Here is a 22,368-nt window from a genome sequence, read left to right as displayed (position 1 = left end):
GTGGTGCATAAACAATGAATTGTGAAACACTGTAAAAAAATAAAGTAAAATGGAAAGAAAAAGAAAAAGAAAAGTGCACCAGAGGGGAGGCCCAGGGGAATGAGTTGATGGTGCTGGGTTGAGTCCAAAATCCACCAGGCAAATGTATCAGGCTAGAAACAAGGTAGTACTTCTTCTACATTGTAGCCCTGAGGCAGAATTCCTTCTTCCTCTGGAAACCTCAGTCTTTACTGTTAAAGCCTTTAAATGATTGAAAGGCCCACCCACATTATGGAAGAAATCTGCTTTACTTAAACTTGGCTGATTGTAAATGTTAATCATACCTAAAAATACCTTCATGGCAACGTCTAGACTAGTGTTGGGTAAACATTTGGGCATTATAGCCTAGCCAAATTGACACATAAAATTAATCATCACAGTATGTGAACAAGTTGTCATATTAACACAACCAGTGAGAATATTCAAAAAGAACCCTAAATTTCACTCCTGCAGATATGTGTTGGACAGTCTGTACCATGGGGGCTATGGAGCGATCTCTTAGACAAATGCTGTTGGCATTACACCATAACCTGACAGCTGACAGCCACTTCTTTTTCTCTCTCATTTCTGTCCTTCAATTTTATACTTTCCCTCTATATCTGCTTTCCTTCCCATCTACACATTCTCCATGGGAGATGTCATTCATCTCCAAGGTTTAATGTTGTCTATATGTTAATGGCTTCAAAACATCTTTCCCTTACTGAAATTCTCTTCCAATCTCCACATCCATACTATGCCTTCAACCATTTCCTAGATTTCTACATAGAATTGTTTTCTAGGTACACTGACTTCAACATGTAGGATATTAGTACTTGTCATTTCCATATCTGGAACCTACCTTTGAGGTACCAGAAATAAAGGGTAACTTCATTATTTAAGATGAAAAGCTTAGACATAACTGCTTATATCACCCTATCTGAACACACCAGAGTTCTTAGGTGACAATAACTCCTCTTGCAGAAGATTAACAAGAAACTGAGGGAAACTGGCTACATTCCTCAAATAAGAGGTTCCTAGCTGTCGAAGACTACCAGTAATTGGGATCATCAAATACAACCCACTAAGGCTTGTAATGGAAGCAGAACCCTTTATACTGTCATCATCCAATCTTTCCATCCAATCTTTCATCTCTCTGTTCTACCCTAAGGAAAAGACTGGAAAGAAAAGAGGAAGAGGCATTCTTGGAGTCATTGTCTTTAGGGTAGTGCAGCATTTATGGTAAGAAGTTTTACCTCTTTCCAACAAAGAAGGGGAAGGATATGCCGCTACCACCAGCACCACCCAACACTAAATGATGGGAGGTCTCCAAGAGAATCAACAGTTCAGATTGGTGATGTTCAGAAAAAAAGGTGAAAAATCTGCAAAATCTGCTTCCTCGTGCTTATTAGAGCAAAATATAGAAAAAGAAAAGTTCTTGGGACTATCTGACATATGTATGCTTTCGGACAAAGATAATTTTTGGTTCAGTGTTCTGAAAATAGCCATGAGAATATTCTGCATCATTGGCCTTAAAAGATCTGTGGTATAATATACCAGAGAACAGTAAGAAGATAGGAGATGGCAGTGGGGGGTTAGCTACATCCCAGTTGTGCAAGATCCTCCAAAAGAAAGGAAGAGAATGTAGAGCTTCCTTCTTCAGTGAATCTGAAGAAGCACAGAGAACAGAGATGAATTGGAGCTGGATGGCTGTTCAGGCAGCTGCTAGTTTAGGTGAGGTGATGCCTCTCCTGGAGAGGGGAATGGAGGCCAGACCGAGATGACAGCTGACTTAGCTGCCCTTTTTTTTTTTCCTTTCTTTTATTTAATTATAGAAGGGGCCCAATGAAGCGGATTTACACATACACGCAAATTCCATATACTATCACCATGGAGTCCGTGACAGGAGAAGTCCACCAAAAAAGTCAGAACTACACAAATGCATTGTGCAAACAGTGGGGGTGGAAAGAGGGGCCCCGTACTATGACAGCTAACTAGGCAGTAGAAATGTTTCAGGCACCCATTTCCCCCTCTTCTCAGTGTCTACACCAGAGAGTTAAGCCTCAAGAAAAGGGGTGGGAATGTAGCAAAGCCAGATTATGACCCTCATCCTCTTCCTTACCCTAAGCAGTAGTTACAGTCAAATGTCAAGTCTGAAATGGGGAAGGAGCAGGACGCAAATTGAGGTTAGAATCTGATATTGGCATCTTTCAAGTGGGTCGGATTACCTTTTAATCATTAAAAAGTAACTTTTGATCATTAAAAGTGATGATATAGCTATGAAATTTGCCCAACATATGTGAACTGGACCGAGAACGAAGGACGATTAATAAAACAATGTAGAAATAAATGACTGTAAAAGAAGAAAAGCATTTTGATGTTTTTAAATTGCCTTCTTGAAATAGCTCACTCAATCAGGTACCCAAATATTAGTCTCCACTTCCTACAAGAGGCAGGCAAGGTCCAACACTTGAGGTTCCAGACAGTATCTCTGCCTGTGACGCTCTGATTTACCTCCCTGTTCACTTCCCTCTCTCTAGTACCTTCTAAGTTCCAAAATCTCAAAAGGTTTTATTCCCTATTATTGCCCAACACGAATAATCACTCAAGACTGTATTCTGTCTTGTTAATGATCTCCTGAACTGCTCACTACACATCCTGCCCCAGAAGCCACAATGATGAAGTTCTTATTTGTGGGACTGTGGAGAGGAGCCCCTCAAAGGAACTGGATAGGCCAAAACTGGAGCTGCCCCCATTCTCTCTACAAGAGGCCTCCTGGCTAGAGGATGCTTACTTTAGGTCTCAGAGACTTCTCAAAAGTGTACAGCAAAAGTAGTTTCAAAAAGACATTCAGATTTAGCCTACTCTTCTGATTGAAAAAGGTGCATCTGGCCTGCTGCTTCTCCTTTCCCATTTCTTCTTTCACCTCACACGTATCTTCAGTCTCATCAAAATAAATGAAAAGGGGAGGACAAAGGCATACCCCCCAGGGAGCCAAACAGAGGTATGAACTGAGAATACAGCCCCCCAAAAGGGACTCATGTACCAAGATATTTGGATGAAGAAGTACAAAAGGAGAGGTAGGAGAGGAATCTATTGCCAAGTTACTTCTCTCTCTTTCCCTCTCTCTCCTTTCCTACTTAGAATTTGAAAATTAATCGAGATGATTGTCATGGAACACATTTTAACATTTCTTTTTCTGAACATTAAGTCGGAGTTGAGGAGAGAGCAGGAATGACTTTGTCATTTAGATTTCATGGCAGACAAATTCAATAATTTTAAGGAACTCGCATAAAATATTTCAGAAATTATATCCCTTGCAACCACTAAACTCATAATAAAAATTTTAGATGTTAATAATAAAAAAGGAGAGGCATAGTTTTTTTTCTTTTTTTTTAAAATTATTTTAGGGAAACTCAAATGGCAATGTTCAAAGACCACTGCACCAAGTTTAACTTTCCACAATCCCCACCCTTCCATCCCCTAGTCTTTGGAAAAATTCTCACCATTCCCCCAAAACACATGGCTTTCCACACCTGCTGCCTGACATAGCTATCCAAACCCACACATTTTTGATACCAAACAAAAACATCCTGGCTTCCCTTCAGGTTCAGTCACTGAGCTGTCAGAATGTTGTCCTCAGGAAGACAGTTACAGCACTATTATGTAGTATTATGACTTAACTATTTCCATATTAACCAGTCCTTTTCTCACGTCCCCAGTATCTAGCTCGGAATGCATAATCGGTATCCACTACGTGACTACTGAAGACTAGCTATTATTTTGTTGACCATTATTGCTTCTGAGAATCACCAAAAACATTGCTTATGTCTACAGATTGCATTTAAATAAAAATGTTGCACATCAAATTTTTGTCTTTTGATTCACACCAAAAATAATACCAAAACGTAAGTATACAGGAATTAACATAAGCAGGAAATTTGTTACTCTTTGTAAATAAACCTTGAGATTTTTCATTAGATTCTGTAAAAAGGATCTGTAGCATAAGAAGCCTTTCAGTGACTTAAGAGAAATTTTTATTATTACTATTTTTCAAAAACACAGGCTGAAGCACTGCATGCTCAAACAATGCTAAGCACAGCAATAAGCTTCTTAAAGTTGTTTTTAGAGATCTGTTTCGTAGATTTTATTATACGTTCTGTGACCTTTCTGTTAGCTACTTGCTACCAAATATATTAGTGAGGACTCTAACTCCAGAAGAAATCATCTCAAGCTAGCTTAATCAGAATAAAGAATTTAGCGTAAAAATGTACATTTCATGAGCTCAAAGATAACAATGAATGAGGATGGGAAGGGCTGGACCCAGTGGTATTCTTCATCTGTCTCTCATCTCTGCTGCTTTTTACTGCTTTGTCTGGTAATTCTCTCTCTGCACATCTTTATAAAAATGGTGCTGCCTACAATGGGGTGTTAGTTACCCATTATGGCTTTAGACTTGTGGAGAAACTACATCTTTGTCTTTTTTGTCCCCATTACTTATTCCAAAGAAGACCTAATGATTAGCCCACCTGGCGGTCAAGATCCCATTTCTGGTCAACAACTTTAGGAGAGATTTGGGGTAGCATCAATACACAAACATTGCTGGAGGGACTGTAAGCAAAGGCACTGTAGTGTGGGGGTGGGGTCATCATGAAAGGTCTCTGAAATTACCTAGTACCCCCTTCCCATGGCACAAAATCCACCAGATTGTAACTCATGACACTTGAGAAGAAGTGACAAATATGGAAGCCTTCTAGAATTGTTTCAGTAATCAAAAGTAGATGCGATCACCAAACATACTTAGAAATGAAAAATAAAGGATACAAATCAATAGTGGACCGTTTATTCTCACCTTACCTGAAGCCATACAATACCCACTGCTTTTCTATTTTAGATTATATCTTCTTTGCCTGTGGAGAAACTGGCAATAAAGAGCTGTTTATTATGTTGTACTGTGACAGATACTCCTAAGGGATTGTGTTAATTTAATAAAAGTTGAAAATAAACATATTTCATTTAGTTACGCTAAGAAATAAGATATGTCCATGTGAGGATTTGTTTTTAAAGTTTGCATCTGGAAATTTCTAAGTAATTTCACAGGATTGTAAATATGTGCAACAGTGGAAAGACTGGAGTAGGAAATTACAAGATCTGAATGCGATCTTGGGAATGCTTCATGGTTCAACTCCACAAACATTTATTAAGTTTCCTGTGTGCTAGTATTGAGAGAGCTTGATGATATGTAAGATGATACCCTGCTTTCTAACTTATAACATATGTTTAACTATGATAAGTGTAATAGTAGAAATGTAATCCAAAATATTCTGGGGGTAAACTGGAAGGAAAGGATAATCCAGAGAATGACTGGTGTTTATATTTCTGATAAGAAAGAAGGTGATTAGGGTCTCCACAGCTGAACCAGCTGCCTATAACCCCATGGGAGATACAGGTGTTCTTGTTTTTGGAGATGCCTGAATGAGTGGCCCTGCCCACAGGTAAAGTTATCTGTCCCTATAATACTATATTCTCTCTACTAGACCCTTGTCACTGCAAACACCTTGTATAATAATGTGGAGCTTTGGAGGCAGAAGGGCAGCTACTTTTTCTACTTCAAGATCCCTGGACAGGCCTAACTTGGGCCCAGCAATGAATATCTATCCTTAGTAAAAACCAAAACCTCACTTACTTTGTGTTCAAGGCACTCAGCTCCTTTTGCAGCTACAGTGTCACTAGTGAGGCTGCCCTGATCCCAGAAATAGGTACTTACCCTTAGACAACAACCACTAGCAGCAACAACCAATGGTGTCTCATAATGCTGGCAAACTTTTGCTCTCTCCATTTGTGTGCATTTGCCCACAAGAAATACAGCCATTAGGGGTGCCTGGGTGGCTCAGAGGGTTAAAGCCTCTGCCTTCGGCTCAGGTCATGATCCCAGTGTCCTGGGATCGAGCCCCGCATTGGGCTCTCTGCTCAGTAAGGAGCCTGCTTCCTCCTCTCCCTCTGCTTGCCTCTCTGCCTACTTGTGATCTCTGTCAAATAAATAAATAAAATCTTAAAAAAAAAAAAAAAAGAAAAGAAATACAGCCATTAAAACCTAGGAACCTCACTCCCCAGTCTCAGTTCCTTTGTATACTGGAGCCATGCTCTGCCAATCTTGCCAAATGTTTGCTTTGAGTTGGAAAAGGGAAATTGAGAACAGGGTTTCCAAATCCTCCCCTTAAAAATGGTATTGGACAACATGTGATTCCTCCTCCTCCTCTCTCTTCTCTATTTTAAAGAGAAGACTATATCGTTTATTCCCTGATACTTTCCCCCAATCCTAAACTTTGTGTTCTTTTCCCGAAATGGAAGAAAAGGCCGATAGAGTATTTAGAGGAAAAAGCATTTGTCTCAAGACAGTCACATTTCTGCTCCTCTCATAGGAATTCCACTTCCTACCCTGTGGCCTCTCATTTGAGTGGGGTGAGCGGTACATAAGACAAGTCTTGAAACATCACATGGAGGCATTCGAGGGAGCTAGCAATTCACATGGAAGAAGGATTAAGAGGGCTACAAAAGGGAGGTAGCAACGAGACAAAGATGGGATTAGGGAGTTCCAAAAAAATAATGTGGACACTCAGAGTTCCAAAAATGGCCAACACAGCTACAAAATATGGGAGGGGGAACAAAAAATTACACTTAGTACTACTCTGTGGGGGAGGTGACCAGAGTTTGAATGCCTACTCAGGGGATTTCAACTCATTTGAGACAAAAATAGAGCTGAGTGCTGGCTATTTTCTATCTGTCCCCTCAGGTCCACCCTCCACTCTTCCACTAAACAGGATGGAGAAGAGGAGAAGGTTGATCTGGAGACTTGGCCTTTATCAATTGCATTCATGGGATCCCTTGTCATCTGAATTGACACTATGTTTGGCCAGAGTAGGGTACCTTGAGGGAGGAAAAAGAGAAGGCCTGGGTGTTCATAACCCTGACTACTTCCTACAGTGAAGTTCCAGCTGGCTGCTAGAAGTGAAGAACGGTCACAAGCCCCTCTGCATTCTACTGCTACTTTCTCCAACATGCTCCTTCTAACCCCTTCCATGACAGCAGGCCCGACGATGGGCCGGGTCTATTGCACCATCTCTTCTCGTTCCTCTACACTCTGGCATACCTCTGCAAACTCTCACTTTATCAAACATCCAGTTCTCCAATTTGAGTACGTCAGTTATTTTCGGGTAGGGCCTTAGCTGATAAAAGCCAGGAAAGTGTTTTAAGCAGAAGAATGACCAGATCGTATCTGTGTTTAAACACACACACACACACACACACACACACACACACACGCAGAGCATGCGACTAGATTAGAAAATATCTAATCTTTTAGGACATAAGGCTACACAAGAGGTTTAGAAGAGAGATTATAAATTCTTGAATCCAGACAGTGGTTGAATGCCTTAATATAGGAGATGAGAAAAAAACAACTGTCAAAGTTGATTTGAGGATCTTGTACTTAGGCAACTGCATGGTTGATAATGCCACTAAGAGAGATGCAAAAATCCAGGAAGAAAGATGGGTTTGGAGAACAGAAAGAAAACTATATTCTATATTTTCTTACGTGTAAAATGGGGAAGTTGAACTCAGTCATCTTTCCCAAACTTCTATCATTTATAGGCTGTCCCCACAATTTAGGGCCTACATATTATGTTTACTATTACTTTTATTTATGTATTTATCTTTAAATAGACTTTTCTTTTTCTTAGCCTTCTCCAAAGAAATAGTATTTGTGAAAGCATGGTTTTGTTGTGTCATTCTTATATTTCTGTTCTATTTTTAACATAAAATAGAACTACAAACTTAAAATGTTTATGTTGCTTAAATTACTCCTTCCTGTAACAATTATCATATGATCTCCCTGCTCTGAGGAAGTTGAGAGGCAACATGCGAGGTTTGGGGGGTAGGAAAGGAATAAATGAACAAGTTGGGATTGGGAGGGAGACAAACCATAAGAAACCATATGTTTCAGTTGCACACTGAAAGAAGTAACGTGCTTAAATGAGGAAGGCAGTACAGATAAGTATACTAATCATTTAGTAAATCACATTGCTCTCCCATGGTATGCAGCAAATACATTCAGCACCTTTGGAGAATCAAGATGCTAAGTATTTTCCTTCATTAGGAGTTACTAAAAGGTGGGGAATTTGGCGGGGGGGCGGGCGGAGAATGGGATCAGTTTCATAATTTTTCTTCAGTAACTGCTTTGCTATTCTCCTGAGAGATTCTTTTATGCTTTTGAATCATATTTCACACAATTTCTCCTTAAAGCATCCTTAGGGATACTCCTATAAGTTCAACAATCTGTTTACTGTGTTAAAATTTCTAGCTCACTAATGAATCAAAGGACAGAATGACAACAGAATGTAAAAGACCAGCTTATATTCATCTTTATAAAAAGAAAGGCATAAATCATAAAACTCCTAGCAATCCACTCAGATATTTGTTGGCAAACATTTATTAAACACCTATTTTGTGGTAGGCACTGTGCTAAGGATGAGAATATAAAAATAAATAAGAACTTAGACTTTGGTGAAGAAGGCACCTAGAAAAGCAAATAACAGCAGTTCTTCAGCAAGCAAGTATTAAGCACATACAGTCACTTCCTGCACAACAATGGAGACACACAGGTAAAGAAGAGGCCGACTTTGCTTCAGAGGTGAGAATAATACGCTAGAGACATTGAAGAAGGATTTTGTGAGAATGTGCTGCATCAGTCAAGTCTGAAATCATGGACGGAAATCCACTAGATGAAAAGGAGGAAGAACATCACAAAGACAGAACATCCTGTGTAAAGGCACAAGCCATGACAGAGGGTGGCATGGTTAGTGTGACTAAAACAGGTAATGTAAGAAAAAATGATGGTATGTATTTCCCTGATGCCAAGTGATGTGGAGCACCAATGAGATACCACCTCACACCAGTCAGAATGGCTAAAATTAATTTGTCAGGAAATGACAGATGCTGGCAAGGATGCAGAGAAAGGGGAACCCTCCTACACTGTTGGTGGGAATGCAAGCTGGTGCAACCACTCTGGAAAACAGCATGGAGGTTCCTCAAAAAGTTGGAAATAGAGGTACCCTACGACCCAGCAATTGCACTACTGGGTATTTACCCTAAAGATACAAATGTAATGATCTGAAGGGGCACGTGCACCCGAATGTTTGTAGCAACAATGTCCAGAATAGCCAAACTATGGAAAGAACTTAGATGTCCATCAACGATGAATGGATAAAGAAGATGTGGTGTATATATATGAAATGGAATACTATGCAGCCGTCAAAAGAAATGAAATCTTGCCATTTGCAATGACGTGGATGGAACTAGAAGGTATTATTCTTAGTGAAATAAGTCAGTGAGAGAAAGACAATTATCATATGATCTCCCTGCTATGAGGAAGTTGAGAGGCAACATGGGAGGTTTGGGGGGTAGGAAAGGAATAAATGAACAAGATGGGATTGGGAGGGAGACCAACCATAAGAGACTCAATCTCACAAAACAAACTGAGGGTTGTCGGGTGGAGGGAGTAGGGAGAGGATGGTAGGTTATGGACATGGGGGAGGGTATGTGCTGTGGTGAGTGCTGTGAAGTGTGTAAGCCTGACGATTCACAGACCTGTACCCCTGGGGCTAATAATACATTATATGTTAATAAAAAAATTTTTTAAAATGATGGTAAATTTACTAGGAATTAACAGGGAAACCTACATAGAATGTAGAAATGTAAGAAATCTACACAGAATGCTAATTTATGTGCGTGGGTGCTTATAATTTCTAAATATGCTTTATAAGAGAGGTTGTTTTAAGACAGGAAAATGCCATTTTGTTTTTTTTTCCATTTTTAATGTATTATAAGCTAAATTTATTGATAGGTCCAAGAGAGCTTTAGCTGTATATATGAATAAACCCAAAACAGTATATTTTTAAAAATTTGTGGAAACTTGTGAGTCATAATAAAATATTAAGTCCATTCTTTCTATATAGATTTTCATATAGTGTTGTAAATTTTAAATTGTCTAAAAAGATTTAAAAAGCAGCAAGTTGCTAGGTGATTGCTAAGGGAAATCATGAAGACTGATAATTAACTTCAACACTGCCATCAGTTTCAATCAAACAGATTATATGTCTAAAAGAATTCAATAATGAAATTAGAGTTTTCATATAGATCAATTTACATGGAAAAGTATTTCATTCCAATTAAAAAAGTACCATATGTCCTGGTAGTAAAATGCGCCACGCACAGTGGAATACAAAGAAAAGTTTATCTGGCTCCAGAGCTAGCTCAGTTCTGGCCAATGGAGAGTGAACCTCAGAGCAAAAGCAGGATTTATGAAAAAGCGCAGCCTATCCAACAACTGTTAGGTAGTGCAGCAAGGTGGACCAGACTGGCTTTGAGAAGAAATGCTAAAAGAAGGCAATCAGGAAAACCTGGTGAGCATGGCAGATCTTATCTTTTAGGCAAATGACTTAACAGGCGTTGGGGCAGGATGGTATGGAGCTCAAGCTGGGGTAATGCCTCCTGATAGTTTCTGAACTGGAAAACCATCTCATCTCCTCCAAGATTCTAATACACAACAACTTAACGATGATAAACCAGGAAATACAACAAAGTGCCAGAAGAGAATTTAAAATTATCTTTAATGTCACCATGAAGAGATATATATTATTACCACTTTGATGTATCTTCTAAACTTTTATCAATGTGCACACGTATAAACATATGTGCACATGCTTGCATCTTGAAATTTGAGTTGTCTACCAATTTTCTTTTCTCCCTATGCTGATCACTCTCAGATTTTTTACTCTCAAGATACCTTTACATCATCAAACATTATTGAGAACCCCAAAAAACTTTTTTATGTGGTTCAGTTATCAAAATTTATATTTATATTTATGAGAAGTATTTTAAATTATATGTATTCATTTTAAAATAAAAAATCCATCATGTATTAGGATAAAATACTTATTATAAAAACATATTCATATATGTATTATACATCTATAATATACCTATCATTTTATGAAAATGACCTTTATTAATGTAGGACTTTATGGCATCACATTTATAGGAGACAGGAAAAGAATACAGAAATAGCAAAATATCTTTAGAAGAGATAGCAAAAACTTATTGAAGAAAAGTATGTCTTGTTTCCTGCCAGGTAAATGGGTACTTATTCCTATTTGAAACCGGAATGCTCAGTAGAACAGAGGTACTCAAACTGAAAGAAAAATTTAGTGAGAGCCAGCACTGAATTCTCATATCTACTATTGCATTAAAAGCACTGCAGTATATTGTTTTGATTGAGGTATATAAAGAAAATTCAACCTTACAGAGATAAACATTTTGAAAAGGGAGATATATTTTCATAGATTTTTAGGTAATCATGCATGTTTTTTTTTAATACCAAAACTTGACATTGTGGTAAAGTGTAGTTGTAATGTGGAATCTGAAACCCTATCAATGAAGAAGTCTTTGCACTGTTACATTAAAAATTCATTAGTCTATCTGGCACTATGAATGGATCATTTACCCATTCTGTAGTGTCCTGCACTTTTCATTTAGAAAATGTTAAGTGAGTTATGTAGCTTCTCAAGTGTTGAAACATTTCATTATGCAATGTAAGAAAAAAATTTCAGACAAGTCTTTAAAATACTGGGAAGCTGTTGTGATCCTGATGGAAAATGCAAGTTTTTTAGAATTCTAACTTTTGTTTGAAAGTTCAAATTTTATCATTAGCAAGAGATACTGTCAGGTGTTTTCTCTGATATCATTGCTCATGTTCATTTTTAGTAAAATGTCTGCCAAATGCCCTAAACTGAATAACCACAAGCTGTCAGTCATTCTTCCAAATATAATTGCTGTTCCATGAAAAAAGTGGTTAGTTTAGCATGCAACTCGGTCTTGCAGTGCTTTTCCACAAGACAATATGCCATAAAAGTGCTTTATGCATAGTTCTCAGAATACTAGAAAAACCTTGCATGAACAGTTGAGATTTAATATAATCAATTTTGTTGTTTCAACAAGATCATTTTGAAATGAAACGGACTTGTCAAAAAATTTACCGCAAATACGTGCTGGTGAAGAATGTAACATATAGCTAAGTACCATTGTCTTGTTCCCTGCTAAGGCACTGACAGTTGTAATCATCAGTGCAACATCAGAGCAAATCTCAACACAGTGAAAAAGTCTGTTAAAATAAAAATTCATCGATCTAGCTTGCATTTGAATGAATCTTTTATCAGTGGGTCTGATGATGATGATGATGATGATGATGATGATAGTTTTGAATTTGTATACCTCTGAAGAGGTCTTAGGACCTCTGGCAGTCCACAGACTACACTTTGAGAAACACCGCCCTTAAACCAATAAATATTCTTTCTAGCATTACTCGAAAGGGCTATTTAAGGTCCTCTCAAGTACACGTATCATCATTTAACCATTATCCTATTATTAACCATTATCCTATTATATCATTAAGTTATATAATTTTTCATTATTACAAATAATTTGTGATAAGCCTCTTTCTACATAAATCTTTGTTGTCCTCTCTTAATTATTTCCTAAAGATTGACTCCTAATAATTTTACCAGGCCAAAGAAGATTTTCAAAGGACTCCCAAATATATTTCCAAAGGGAGTCCAGCTCTGCATCTGGTTCCTGTTGGGCAGTTGTGAATGTGCTAACACTACACTCAGATTGGGAGAAGCCAAGTTGAGACTATGCTCACACTGGCAGCATGGGGGGTCTCCCTAAGGTTAAGCTACAGGAACCTGAGTCAGCTTTATTCACACTAATTGCATCCATATTCCTGGGCATGTTCCTTTTTAGGCTCTCTGCCACAGCAAGATCACGTTAAACAGTGACAGGTTTTGTAGTCAGTGATATTTATTTCCTGCCTGAAAAGAGGAGGAGAAAAATATGGCAGCTGCTGTGTCATGTGAATGAGTTTAGCAAAATGCAGTGTCCCAGTTGTTTGGTTTTGTGACCCCAGATGATTAATCCTTTCCTCTCCTTTTTGTGGCATTTCTGGTTATGTTTGCAAACCCAATCCTTTCTGAACTTCTTCACCCAAACATTTGGTTCAGCTTGTTTCTTAAGGACTTGGAAATGAAAACTCGAGTCATGGATATGCCCCCCTAATTTATCCCTGCTTTATTAAAACTGGCTTTTCTTTTTTTTTTCTCCTTCCCAGATTTACTTCTAAAACAAAACAAAACTCAGAATCTCGCTAGAAATAGAGACTCTTATATAGCTGAATATGTCCTGATTTTTTCCTTTTTTAGCAGTATTATATAGTATTATATAGTGTGTTTAATATATTTATATATATTTTATATATGTGTATGTTTATATACACACACAAAATATTATATAATACTGCTAAAATATATAAAACATATATAAAACATATATAAATATATATATATTATATAAAATACATACCAGATTATATAGTATTCTACAGGAGTACACATTCAATGATAAAAGGTGATTTGATAGACTCAATTTATTCTTACAATGCCTCATGATGTTATGTGATTTTATTCTAGCTATAGATTGTTATAACAGATTTAATGTTTGCTCTGTAATTACCTACTACAAATTGTAATCTTTTTATTAATTGTAATCTGTTGGCTTTTTTTATAATAAACATAAACATATACATATGAAAATGCTCCCGAAATCAAATTCTCTGAGGCACTGTTGTGCTTCAAGGGTTCCATAAAATTCATCCCCCTCCTTGCGACCACATTCTCTGAGATAGATTTTATTGAGGCACACTTTATCACTGATATTTTGAACTGCCCTGGGGACTTGCTGCTCTTTCAGCCTACATTGCACTGAGTTGTAGTGCATGCTACCTATGTAACTGTAGTGCAGTTACCTATGTAACTGATTGTCCTGCTTACATTTAAATTTAAGAATCTTAAAGTCAAAGCTGTATCCTTCATTTAGTAAATATATAGACTCTCAATTCATGTACTGTCCCATTTCACTACCTCTGGTTCTATTTTCCAGTCCTCACAATTCCTTTCTTGAACTTCCTACCTACTTCTTATTTAATTTATATTCTTCTATTGTACTTATCTTTGCAAGCTGAAAGACATGAAAAGAACAAAATAAGGTCTAAATTTTATAATTTGTAATAATTCTCCTTTAAAAAGTTTTATTCAAACAGGCTAAAATCTGGACTGGAAAAGAACAGAGACCAGGTATAAAATAAAACTTAAGGCTTAGAGAAAGGAAAAAAAAATAATAATATATGTGAATCATAGAGCACTGACAATTTCATAGGAAAAAGTGCATCGGGCACCTGGGGCAGGGCTCAGTCATTTAAGCATCTATCTTCCTCTAGAGTTATGATCCCCAGGTCCTGGATAGAGTTCTGCATCAGGCTCCCTCCTCAGCAGGGAGTCTGCTTCTCCCTCTGCCCCTCCCCATGGTCATCCTGGCTTGCTTGCTCTCTCTCTCTCAAAAACACATAAAAAAAAAAAATCCCAAAAACACATAAATAAAAAAACAAACAAACAAAAAAAACTAAAAAAAAAAAAAGTGCATCAATCTAAAATCAGGAAGCAAAAACAAACAAAAATTCATTAATCTGTTTGATGGGACAGAGAAAAAAATTAGTATTACCCTGGTCAAGAAACAATCATTTCTTAAAAGAAAAAATTTCTTCTTGGGGAGCCTGGATGACTGAGCCGGTTAAGTGTCTACCAAGAGCTCAGGTCATGATCCTGGGGTCAAGTCCCACAATGGGCTCCTTGCTCTGTGGTGAGCCTGTTTCTCCCTCTGCCTGCTGCTTCCCCTGCTCATCCTCTCTCTTGCTCTTGTTCTCTCAAATATATAAAATCTTAAAAAAAAAAAATCCATTCTTGACAAAAGTATGTTTAATGAACAATTAAATATAGATGAATAAAAGTGGAAACCCAGGAATACTTTATTTCTATTAAGATTTTATAATATATTTTCATCTGAAAGATTAGCACACTCAGAAAGACTGGGGCATACATACTAACAAAGTCTTAAGACTAAGAACATTTGGAAAAAAACTAACTGAAGAGTTTTAAATGACAGAGGTAGAAACAGGGAGAGTGGAATTGAGATTTACTTCTCTAGGACACCCCCGATTCATCATTGATCAGGCTAAGCAAAATTTAATGTAATGGAGATGACTCCCAGAATAAATGAATTCTGTCTCCACCACTGAAATAACTGTATTTCATAATTTAGATGTATCCTTAAAAAAAATCACTTTTTTAAGTCACTTTTTCTAACCATAAAAGTACTTTTATGGTTAGAAAATATTTTTCCTTAATAGTAACAAATCAAATACTTCATAGACTGAAAATTCATTTCAAGATTCTTGTATTTGTACATGGATGTTTCATACCTCTCATCTTTCAGAGATGCATGAGATATTAGGAACTCAGACCTTTACTTTTCAAATACTGTAAAATAAGTTATTTGCACTAAGTTGGTTTTTTGCCAATCATATGACTTTTTCAGTTTCTAGGTAATAGAGAGAGATAGAAGGGCCACACCCATTCTTTTCCTCTAGTCTTCCTGGAAGCCCCAAGCTATTCATCTGAGCTGGCAGTTAATCCACTGGAAAAAAAAAAAAATGGAAAGAGAGAGAAGGAGGCTCCTGGCCCACTTAAAGTCTTGTGCTAAGTGGAACAGAAAGCTAAATACAAATGTGACTCCATGATAGTAAAAATGATTATCTTTTCTCTGTGGGAACTTAGGAAGTATATTGGAAGAAGTGGGCATGAGGGAACAGGACAGAAAGCAGGTTAGTGGATTTTGTTCCACCATAAATGCTTCAGACCATATACATTAAATTATTCTTTCCATAAGTAGTCAGTTGATTCCTACTGCATTAGGTACTGTGATAGAAGAATAACTAGATTTGGTCTTTCTCCTCCAGAAGACTTTGATACTTCCTTATTATTTTTCTTTATCCCAATATCCCTTCATTGAATCCAGGCTTTGTGGTCAGGAGAAAGAAGTAAAAAGTTTAAAAAAAAAAAGACAGCTGACAGAAGGAGGAAAGAATAAGAAAAGAAGGTAAAGAGAATTGCATTCAACTATTACCAGGCATCTACTTGTGGTAGACATTGTCTATACATATAATTTCATCCAAGAGACAGAAGTCCATTAGCTGCCACCCTCCAAAAGTTCTAGAGGCATATACTGATCAACTTTGTAAGTCCAAGACCTAACACAATGTTTTAGTACATAGTTTGTATCCTAGAATTATTGGATATATTTAAATAATTATAAAAGATGATAACATCAGCAATATTCTATCATTCTGCCATCTTAAGAAATGAGTCATCACTTTGTAAAGCATAATTTTCCTTCATGCAAGTAACTCAGAACAATCATTTCTTGAATTTTAGAATATCCTTCAACATTTAGAAGCAATATATACAGATCATTTCATTAGTGGAAGCATGAGAAAAGATTCACACACACACACAAACATACACACACACACGAAGAGCAACATTTTTTGGTAAATTATCATGTTCATGCCTTCAAATCACCTTGGTAACTGCATTATGATTACCTCAGTTTCAGAGATGACAGTTCTCCATACTTTCTAGCATACAGGTTTTTACAATAGAATTTTATAATACAGTCCACCCAGAATCATCACACACTGCCCTCTCAAATGGTATTTCCTTTTTTATATCTTGCACTAAAATTTGTAGCTCATTTTTCTGAGTGTTTTCTAAGCCTATTTTTAAATAGGAGAAAAAATTGAGACAGCTTGTTCCCCTGAGATGGTAGTGGGGATGAAGGCATTTGGTAGATTAGACTAAGAAGCCTGACCAGTTTCTCAGACACACAAGATGACATACTGTAACTTAGAGAAAAACATGTCTGTTGTTAACAAACAGAAATTAAACAACCCACTGATAACCATAACCAACAATTAATTTGGTAAATAAAATTAAAGGACATGCACAATAAAACTAATTATTAAAGTGGATTATAGTTACTAATTAATAAGCTAATGATTTATGTAAACAGATGTTCATTTTGGAGTACAGACTTTTCAATAGAAACAACTCAGGCACCGTCTATCATTCTTCGTGTAATCTTCCTGATAGCCATTCTTCAACATTCAGGGTGATACTCATGTTCACTGTCACCTTTTCTTTCAACCTAAATAAAGGTTTATTCACTCATCTAGTCTAAGGATGATCACATTGACAATCAGAATCTACCCTAAAACTATCTAAACACTGACATATAAATTTTCATTATACACTGTCATTACAATTCAGGGTTTTGTTAATGTTTTGTTTGTTTTAAAAGATTAGAGAGAGAGAGAGCAAGCACACATAATGGTGAGAGGCAGAGGGAGAGAGAACCCCAAGCAGACTCCACACTGAGCACAGAGCCTGACTCAGGGCTTGATCCCAGGACCCTGAGATCATGACCTGAGCGAAAACCAAGAACTGGATGCTTAACGTACTGTGCCACTCAGGCACCACATAATTTAGTTTTATATTAGTAAAGGTTTAAGCCCCAAGAAGCTAGAGATAAATGTGTTTATCAGTAAGAAACCTTAACCAGAGGGGCTGCCTGGGTGCCTTCAGCTCAGGTCATGATCTCAGGGTCCTGGGATCGAGTCCCGCATGGGGCTCTCTGCTCAGCAGGGAGACTGCTTCCTCCTCCCCCCCACCCACCGCTTGCCTCTCTGCCTACTTGTGATCTCTCTCTGTCAAATAAATAAAATCTTAAAAAAAAAAAACCTTAACCAGAGCACTTAGGCAAAATAAACAAACACTGGAGTGCATGTACCTTTATGAATTAGTGTTTTTGTTTTCTTTGGGTAAACACCCAGTGCAATTATTGGATCATACAGTAATTCTGTTTTTTCAGGTTTTTCAGGAACATCCATACTGTTTTTCCACAGTGGCTATACCAATCTTCATTCCCTTCACCAGTGCACAAAGGTTCCTTTTTCTCTACATCCTCGCCAATACTTGCTAATCCTTGGGTTTTTTATTTTAGCCATTTTGAGGTAATACTTCATTGTGGTTTTAATTTGCATTTCACTGATCATGTGATACAGACCTGAAACCATTAAAGTCCTAGAAGAAAATAAAGGCAGTAATTTCTTTGACATCAGCCATAGAAACTTTTCTTTTCTAGACAGGTCTTCTCTGGCAAGGGAAACAAAAACAAAATTAAGCTTATTGGCACTACAGCAAAATAAAAAGCTTTTACAGACCGAAGGAAAGCATCAACAAAACAAAAAAGCACCTACTGAATGGGAGAAGATATTTACAAATGATATAATCTGACAAGGGGTTCATATCCAAAATATAAAGAGTTTATACAACTCAGCGGCAAAAAAACAATCCAATTAAAAAATGGGCAGAGGACATGAATAGCTATTTTTTCAAAGAAGACATACAGATGACCAACATACATGTGAAAAGATAACAATGCATTCTTAGATGAAACCAAAAGCCTAAGAAACAAAACAAAAAGAAAACTGGACTTCATCAAAAATTTTCATGTATCAAAGGATACTTTAAAAATCCTAAAAGGGCAACCTACAGAACAGAAAAAAATATTTGAAATCATACATCTGATCAGAGTTTAATATCCAGAATCTACAAAAAAAACTCCTACAACTCAATAACAAAGAACCACCACCAGATTAAGAGCAGCAGACTTTTATAAACATTTCTTCAATAAAGATACACAAATGGCAGATTAGCATGTGAAAAGATATATAATTGAATGGGAACTCAGATACTCACATGTCAACATTCATAACATCATCTGCAATAGACCAAAAGGTGAAACAACTCAAGTGTCTATTATCAGATGAATGAGTAAACAAAGTGTAACACAGGCACAGAATGGAATACTACTCAGCCATAAAAATTACTGAAGTCCTTATACATGCTACAATATGGGTGAACCTTGAAAACATTATAGTAAGTGAAATAAGCTAGACACAAAAAGATAAACATTGTACAATTCTACTTATGTAAAGTACCTAGAGTAGGCAAATTCATAGAGACAGAAGGGAAATCAGAGGTTACCTGGGGCTAGAGAAAGAGGAGAATGAGAAACTATGGTTTAGTGGCTATGGAGTTTCTATTTCTGGTGATGAAAACATTCTGTGACTAGAGGTGATGGTTCATAACACTGTCAAAATAATGAAAGCCAAACCTGGTGATTCACAGACCTGTACCCCTGGGGATAAAAATATATTATACGTTTATAAAAAATAAAATTAAAAAAATAATAAAATAATGAAAGCCATTGAATTATACACTGAAAAGTGGTTAAAATGTCAAATTTTATGTTACCTATATATTCACAAGTTTTAAAAATAATAAAATTAATGTTACTGAACACTGAATCATATTTAAATGAGTAAATTTGTATTATGTGTGATAATTGAATAAAGCTGTTAAAATACACATGAATATTTACCTCAAAGTCATGTTTAGTAGATGTAACAAAAATGAGTTTTTGTTTTATTCTTTTTCTTCATTGCCCATATATGGTAATTTCAGATATCCATTAGAGTTATACATATGCTCACTAAATTTAAATTGGAAATTCCTATTGGAATTATCCTAGTTCAGTAATGACATCTCTCTGCAGCCTATTCAAAATGCCACCCTATATAGCTACTATGCATACTGGGCACAGCAGGAGCTTAATAATAATTTAAGTGAATGCATTATTAAGTTATGGATGGAAAACTCATGTGATCCATGCTGCCTTTTTCTCTCTACTCCAAACTTCTAAGTCAATTCCCTGCTGATTCCTGAAGGTGGTGAGATTCTTTGAAACCTCAACTCTTTTAGAGCTGTATGCCTACTGACAGATAGAGTTAAGTTAAATGTAGCATTTTTTAGCCTAATATAGGCTTATCATTATACATTACAGTGTTAGAACTGGCAGAAAACTTCACAGACGTTTTGTTTTCCTTATAGAAGGGTCTACCACTTTAAGTAAAACTCTTTGTGTCTGAATATAAAACATATATAATTGATACATATGGAAAATTATATCATAGTACTTGAAATAGTAAATGTACGGAGTTGACACTAGAAATTTACTTAATGTAAGTATCTATTGATGATGGGTGATATTTTACACTATAAACAGGAACTACATTAAAAATTAAGCCTAACAGTTCTTATTTGGGGACATACCCTTGATAGGAAAATCAGTAGTAGTTTGTGACTGCTAATAAACATAATTTAAGGAAGGACAAATTTACCACTGCTCACATTCTGCTACTCATACCATGACCCTTTCCTCTTTTACTACAACTTCACATTCTTACCTTAAGTGCAACCCTTCCTTCTTTGTGGTCACCTGATCCCCAAAGTCTACCACCTATAGGTCTTTTTTTTTTTTTTTCATTCTAATAGAAAATTATTTAAGACTTAAAATCCTCTCAGGGGGGGAAAAAGTTGCTCCAATACCTGAATTTAACAACTGGAAAACTGATCAATTTACCTGATTTCTGCCTGCCAATCTTGGTATAGGTCATTTGGGATTCTAGCTCCAAAGCCAAAAATAATTGTCTCACATCTTTTTGTATTCCTTGCACCTCACTTCTATCCCATTGACTGCCAAGCCTGTCCCTTCAGTTCCTGGTTGCCTGCCTGGCCTTTGGACCATCTGTCCTCTCTAGGCCTATGGTTTAGATTTCTTCTTGCTTCCTGATTTCAGCTGAGATTAATTTTTCTCTTTTAAATGTTTTTTAAAAAGATTTCATTTATTTATTTGACAGAGAGAGAGATCACAAGTAGGCAGAGAGACAGGCAGAGAGGGAGGGGGAAGCATGCTCCCTGCTGAGCAGAGAGCCTGATGCGGGACTCGATCCCAGGACCCTGAGATCACAACCTGAGCTGAAGGCAGAGGCTTAACCCACTGAGCCACCCAGGCACCCTGAGATTAATTTTTCTGAGTGGTGTCTGCATTCGTCTGATCTTTACCTAGTTCCTAGTTTCTATTTTGTTTTGTTACTCCCTACCTTGATGTTCAGTCTCTCCTGTGCCAGCCTTTGTTTTGGCATTGTGACATACTCTGAAATTTCCGTTCAACTCCCTATCTAGTCTCAATTCTAAAAGCAACACTGCCTAGGCCTGCACCTAACTGTATCATTTACTGAGCTTACCACTCTGAGAAGTTTACATTGACTACTAGTCCTGAAGGAAGGAAAGGCAAAGAATAAAATACCACTTATTCAACCTAACTGTAGCAAATCCCAAGTACTCACTTACTGTAGTTAAGGAATTAACAGATATTTGTTGCATCATTTAAGAGCATATCTATGATTTTTTTCCAGTAATAACCCACAAATATAGCTCATATATACACACACACACACACACATATATATACACACACACACACATATGTGTGTGTGTGTGTGTGTGTGTGTGTGTGTGTGTATATCTCCCCCTATGGATTGACACCCAAAATGTAGACTCAATGAGGGTCAGCTGATTAAGCTACTGAATATTTAAGCCAGTTATACAGAAATAGTGGAGATTAGGAAGCTTTGAAGACTGAATCAATAGAAAGGACACATTGCCAGCCAAACACAATTACCCAGATTAGGCTGTTGGACTATGTGTTTTGGTAGATGACAATAAGAAGTCATTAACTGAAGATTTCTTTTCAAAAAACAAGTTAGTTTCCTCTTTACTGCCTTTTCCCTTAGGATTTAAGGGTATATGATTGACAGACTTATTATCATTATACCCTGATTAGGCAAAAATACTCAGGTGTAACTATATTTTTTTCCTCCTAGCTGTCCTCAAGACACTGGCAATCATCCTGCAATTGGTCTTCCATTCTCCATTATGCTTTTGTGTGTACATATATGGGATCATTCTGTATATCTTTAATGGGGTGTATTTAGTTATCTGCTTATATTTTTTGTTCCCCTGGCGGGCATTTTTTATTCTCAACAGTTGTGACCAAGTATTCCAAGGCTTGTTATCTTCTAATAAGTCTGTGGACTCTTAAGTAATTAAGTAAACCACAAAAAGAAAATGATCATTTAGGAGTTCAGTTAATCAGAGTATATTAGCAGATCTAGACCAACATGTGAGATTATCAAGGACACATCTCTTTATGATTCATTTAAAGGAAACACTAAGAACTCTTCAAAAAACTCACATTTAAATTTGCTATTTAAAATGTTAAAGAATGACTCATTGCTATAGATTTTTATGACAAATGCTGTCACTAAAAATAGTCCTCAGGATTTGGTGGTTTGGCACTTTTGAAGTCTAAGGTAGCCTTTCCGTA

At 36.8% G+C, this 22,368-nt stretch overlaps 1 protein-coding gene across 1 annotated transcript in view; it reads left to right on the top strand.

Moving 5' to 3' along the window:
• The window catches only part of MALRD1 (MAM and LDL receptor class A domain containing 1), a 736,704-nt gene that overhangs the window by 710,586 nt on the left and 3,750 nt on the right, over positions 1–22,368 (top strand). The gene's annotated exons all lie outside the window — the stretch shown is intronic.

This window comes from Lontra canadensis, unplaced genomic scaffold, assembly GCF_010015895.1.
Source record: "Lontra canadensis isolate GAN:19392208 unplaced genomic scaffold, GSC_riverotter_1.0 scaffold72, whole genome shotgun sequence".
In the NCBI taxonomy this organism is placed as follows: domain Eukaryota; kingdom Metazoa; phylum Chordata; class Mammalia; order Carnivora; family Mustelidae; genus Lontra; species Lontra canadensis.
Note: the sequence above shows the minus strand (reverse complement) of the source record. Positions and strands in the feature narration are given on the sequence as shown.